The 6000-nt window shown below is 42.9% G+C and overlaps 1 protein-coding gene across 5 annotated transcripts in view; it reads right to left on the reverse strand.

The window, feature by feature from the left end:
- The window catches only part of LOC135241391 (B-cell CLL/lymphoma 9 protein-like), a 58645-nt gene extending 52846 nt beyond the window's left edge, over positions 1 to 5799 (reverse strand). Inside the window, exons 1-3 of one of the 5 annotated variants that reach the window (XM_064311722.1) lie at positions 5703 to 5799; positions 5130 to 5186; positions 4718 to 4813 (exon numbers count right to left, since the gene is read on the reverse strand). The gene's annotated coding sequence lies outside the window, so the exon portion shown is untranslated. Of the gene's footprint in view, positions 1 to 2778; positions 3048 to 4717; positions 4817 to 5129; positions 5385 to 5702 lie in introns of those variants that run through there. The other 4 variants (XM_064311719.1, XM_064311724.1, XM_064311718.1 and 1 more) reach the window with 4 other exon arrangements.
- Positions 5800 to 6000: the final 201 nt, after the last annotated feature.

Below are 6000 nucleotides of genomic sequence, written 5' to 3' on the forward strand. Positions count from 1 at the left end.
ATAAAATTGCCCTGGCGTACCAAACTGTGAATCCCAACCCGTCTTGAAACACCATACACTCCAACCTGACCCCTGCGTTCCACGTGCTCTCCCTCAGTTGGCCGTCCCATCTCTTTTGAACACCCAGCAGAAGCTCCTAGCAGCCTGGCTCTTCCCTGCCATCTTCCCCCAATGATGGAACAACCTTCCCAAATCATCTCTAGCACTAGCGGAGTTTGCTTTGCTTAAATGTACATTTGTACGTCGTTTTGGCTAAAAATCTCTGCCAAATGACTACATTTGTACATGTTAATTATGTATGTATTCAGTTCTGGGAAATATACAGCATACAATTTGCATATTGCCGATTCTAAGTAGGAACATGTACTGAAATATGTCTGTACTTAGGCTGTCCCCCACTGAAGCTCCAAACTGGCAACCCTCTGGTCAGATGTCCTGCAACCTAACCACTGCTCCACATCGCTGCTCAGAAATGACCACCTCACAAACAGACCCTGTATATCCTGCTTCTGCCGCACTTTCTGTAACACAATTTGTGTTTCACTGTTAACATGCCTGTAGTCTCTTTAGCTGACTGGGGGGTGAGGGGTGGGGGAGAACAGGCAGCGCCGTTTCTCGTTTTGCCACGGAGGAACTCGCTCATTTGGTGAGCATGCATACATTCATGCAGTCAGCCAGTGATTCAGCTCAGGTAATCGAACAGGCAAAAGCTCAAAATTGTAGCCAGGGCATTAAACTAACGGCACATAGCCATCATTCCCTCACTGCAAATTACAGCAGCAGTTATGGTAGGAAATGTAGTCGCACTGCCTAGCTCTGGGCAGTAGGTATTATGGGGAAACACACCCCCGGTCCTAATTCACCTCCTAATCACTTCGCCTACACACGAACACTCATTGTGTGCTTTCACAAGAGTCACCATCGAGTACAAGGGTTGTCCCAGAACTGAGAGAGGGGTAGAGGCTGCTGGGCCCTCCAATGCTCCAATAATAAGGAAATTAAAGTGCTGGCTTAAAAGCAAGTGCTGACCCAGCAGCCATTGCATTGCTAAATGCCGTTATCAAAGGCATTGAAGCATGGCAGAGCTAAACACATTCAAATGTAATTTGACTGGCATGTCATACCTTTTGAAAAAACAATTATCATGGTCATCACAGTATTGTCTTGTTTGCAAACGTGTTGTCTCAAATGATTCCGTTGATTAAAATTTATGGATAACACCAATCAAAATTGCAATTATTATTTGTAATGTAAATATGGTGGTTCAAAGCAGCCCACTGTGTCCAACTGGTAACTGATATTCTTTTAAGTGGTGATGATTTATTATTGATAATAATTAATTCTTTGTAAATTCCCATCAGGGTTTGCCAGAGCAGACCAGAAGTGCATCCCACACCTGCTGCTTCTTATGCTCCCTATCGCCGATAGATGCCAGCCCTCACTTTATGAGTGACCCTTACGTTTGTGACACGTAACTCAACACACAGAGGGCGAGTGATTAGGAGGTGAATTTGGACGAGGGGATAGTCACAGACATAGCTGACAGAAGTAAGTACTACTGGAAATGTCACAGCAGTAGCCTAGGACAGCAGGCATTGTGGGAAATGTAGTCACACAGCTGTAGTCATACAGCTGTAACCCATGCCACCAGGTATTGTGGGAAATGTAGTCACACAGATGTAGCCTGGGGCAGCAGGTGAAAGAGCAGCAGTGATGGCATGTGAAGGCTGAAGCAATGCAGTTTTCTGAAGTTTTGAGCAGGTGTCACATCAGTCCAACTGGTGCTCAAACATTCCTCTTAATTGCTCTTAATGCTGCACCTTTCCCTGAGCTGTGCAGAGCTTTTTCAGGGGTACACACCATGAAGCTTGAGCACACATGCAAAAGAAATGTTTGTCAGAATTAGCTCTGAATTCCACAATGTTAAGTGTTACTGCGTTCAACAGAGCACACCCCCGCCCCTCCTTCTGCACAGTAACAGCATGAATGTTCAATGAACTGACTCCAAACGGGACGTCCCGACCCTAGAGTTGGGTGAGTCTAAAAAACTGGGGTTGATGTACAGTATGTGCACAAAAGCAGAGTTTATTACACTGTAAAGATATATTCCTAGACCTTCTATTTCCTGTAGAATATATAAGTTACTCCAATGCAAACCACATCCGTCCCAGTGATCAATGAATTAAGATAGCCTCTCTCAGTATCTCCAAAAATATTCACACCCGTCACATACATGTCTGAGAAACACTGAGTGAGAGAGGGCTATCCTCAGACCCCTCTTGCTGGAGTGAGAGAGGAGAAAAAAAAGGATAGGAGGAGGAAAGAAAGCAAGCTGCAGACACACAGGAATTGCTGCAGTTGTTTTATTGGCTATATGAAACCTGTCTGTCTTCTGTCGCTACGCCAACAAACCAACCCCCCAGCTCCCAAGAAAAATGGATTCTTTCCCCCCAAAATTGCACACGACACAAGAGCAGAGGTACTCAGAAACAGTCCAGTTATGCCACAGAAACATATGAACACATTCTTCAAAGCCCCCCCCCGCTTGCCTTTGCTCAGTCTATTGTGGGGGGGGGGGGGGTTAAATGCTGGCATGGGGGGTATTCCATTTTAGACTGAAAGCCACACTTTCCACTTTCCAGTGACATTTTGCAAATCCTAGCCCATTTTCTCACAACCCCTCTGCACAACAGACTCACACCAAACCAAACCACCAAAAATCAACATCTCACTTCAGCCCACAGCACAAGAGATTTTAGGTGACAATAGATTTCTTACCTCTGCTGTCTCTCTCTCCCTCTGCCACGCTTAATCTGGCTTTCTCTCTCACACAGACGCACAGCATCTATGGACTCATTTTCCCTTTCTCTCTGTATTCCCCCTCTCCTCTCTCTCTCTCTCCCTCTTTCTCTCTCTTTCTTCTTTTTCCCTGTTCCTTTTGTTGCTCTGGAGAAAAGTGCACACATCCACACAAAGACCTTCTCCCTGCAATCGCCGGTCCCCCTCAGCATCAGGACACTAGGACAACATCAAAGCGACTTGGGGGGAACACTTGAGGGGCCTATTGTCTGCTCCAGTCTGATCCGTTTTTCTTATGGCTCCCCCTCCCGGTTCATCGCACTTGGTATGGCCCAGGCATTCACCCAAGTAGCTTTCACACATGGGGGAAAGCTTGTCTCAAGCAATTGCTGACAAGCCACAAACAAGACGGTCTCTAAACCCACTCCTTTTCTCTCTCCCTCCCTCTCCCCTTCAGAATGTGCGAGCCCCTGACTCTGACATGCACACATAAATAGCAGCAGCATGCAGCAGAGGCTGTGGGCTTACTGTCACTCTAATGATGGGAAAACAATGCACTCATTCTGCACTTCCTCCAGAACACACACATGCATACAGTGGTGCGCACAAAGTTTGGTCACCCCTGGTCAGATCGCATGTCTCGTTGAGTCTCTGAGTGAAAAGGAGGTACCACAAACTGCAGCTTACTTCTAACATATTTCTGCACGTTTTAACGCACAATTACTATTTGCTGAGTTTAGCAGTTTGAAAAAAATAAAATAGTAAATGTAGCCTTCCATTTGATCCAGTAATGCTTTTTTCTTATTTTAAAAAAGATCTCAAAACTTGACTTGTTTGACTTGATTGACTTGTTAGTTCTTAAATTAGGTCAAGACAATTCCAGGGTTTAATAAATATTCTGACCCTTCTAACTTCTCACATTCTTATACTTACTCTCAGCAACAATGGGCTCCTCTACACAACTAACTGAGGCCTTGAAAATAAATATAATTGACTCTTACATAGCAAGAGAAGGTTATGAGAAGATCTAAACGATCTTCCATCTTGGAATTTGCACTGTCAGAAACATTGTGGGGAACTGTTGAAGTCAAGGTCAGGTATGCATAAAACCCACACATCACTGCAGATGACCTGCAGAAACATTTAGTGACACTGGAGTAGGGGGGCACTGGTCCACTGTTCAGTGTTGCTTACACAGAAATGCATGGAAGAGTTGCAATATCATTACAAAAGTCAATGTGTGAAATATGCAACACAACACTAAGATAAGCCTGAGAAGTGCTGTGGTCTGAAAATAAAAGTAATTCTTTGACCAAAACCAACAAATATACATCATCTGGAGATGGAAATGGGAAGCAATTCAAGAAAGAACTTCTTGCCAACCATAATGCATGGGGTCAGATCTTTGGTCTCTGTGGCAGCCAGTGTCACAGAAAATATTGTGTGGGTGTAAGGAAGAAAGGACTTCAACTACATATCAACAAATCCTAGAAGCTAATGTCCCAGAGTGAGTGAAGAAACTGAAGCTGAAAAGAGTTTAAATACAATGATCCAGGACTTCCCTCAAAATCAACCATGAACTATGCAAAGGAATGAAAGATTAAGGTTTTAGAATGTTCTTTGCAGTCCCCAGACTTTAATATTACTGAAAATCTGCTGGGAGATGGAGATTGTAAACATGCAGTGCATGCAAGAAAACCTAAGAATATTTCTGAACTAGAAGGGTTATGTAAGGAAGAGTAGGTTAATGATTCCTAATGCAAGAATTGAAAGACTGTTCGCTGGCTATAAGACACATTTGGAAACTGTGATCTCTGCCAAAGGAGGTTCTACTAAGTACTGACTGACAGGGTGCCCAAACCTTTGCACATGCCACATTATACCCAAAATCAGAGACATACTGATCAACAAGACTCACCCCTCCTGTGGGAAACTCCTCGTCTGATGCCAGTCCAGTCTTCACGCCACTGCCAAGAACTGGTTTCTAGTTTTCTACCACTTTTATTAGAGTGGTCTGCTTATTTTAGGATATGAACAAAGAAATCATAAAAGAAAATAAACACCAAGGTGCAGTTTTCCTGCATACTTTTCCTTTTTTAGCATTGAATACAACTCATTGCTTTCCTCAAGCTCCGATCCCTGTGAGCAGATTCACAAATGTGCATAAATACAATACAGCAGACAGCCCAGTGGAGGACATCCAAATGCAATTCACCAAAAAACACTCTCAGCTGGGCTCTAACCAAAGCATGCATTTGTGTCACACAAATATCCATCACTGCATGTAAACAGATCCCATTACAGCTTCACTGCCATCATGCGTCATTCACCTTTCTCTCCTGATCTCGACTCCTCCCACCTCCAGGTCAGGTCACACCTGTATTTCTCTGTGAAAAGAAAGTGCTTGGGTGATATCCAAAATAAAACAAAAGAATTGTTAAATGCATTAGGCCCAAATCTGCCTCCGTACATTTTGCCTGCATGCAATGAAATATTTGTGGTCCTGCAAACATGCTGAGCATGCTGGTCTCTATTCCAGCTGAGTTTGATTAATTAGGTTTGATTGAGCTGTTAATTGAATACTGATCTGAATTTGGCATCCCTTTCATTATTATCTGCTAGAAGCCCTTTGAAAAAGAACCTTCCATTTAATTAGCTTTTCAATTAATTAATAAATTACCTGAGATAATGAAATAACTAACAATTAAGCCTAATTGAGACAGGTGTAGAAAAGGGCAGATTTCAACAGATACAAGTTAGAGTCTAATTTAGCTGTTTATTTGTACAAACACGCCACAGATCACATTTACAGCAAGGGCTTAAAAACGTAGGGTTCATTCTCTTTTTTTAAATTTTTGTCAGACAGTTGAAAATAGAAAGATTAAATAAAATTATGAAGTTACCTTGGAAATGACAGTTTTAATGCTTGACATAACACTGAGAAATGCCCTTTGAAACCATCTTCCAGAAATACTCTATCAGATCAAATTTATTGTAGTTGAGTGAAAATTAACTAACCAAGAGCAATCCTGCATGACCATTGGGAACCCAAGATATAGTGTGAGTCATAATGCACTATGCTACAACAATGCTCCACATTCAGCACAAAACTGTACCAATCCATATTCAGCACAAAGCCATGCCAATCCACATTCAGCACAACCACACCAATCCACATTCAGCCCAGAACCACACCAATTC

This window comes from Anguilla rostrata, chromosome 15 (genome assembly GCF_018555375.3).
Source record: "Anguilla rostrata isolate EN2019 chromosome 15, ASM1855537v3, whole genome shotgun sequence".
In the NCBI taxonomy this organism is placed as follows: Eukaryota; Metazoa; Chordata; class Actinopteri; order Anguilliformes; family Anguillidae; genus Anguilla; species Anguilla rostrata.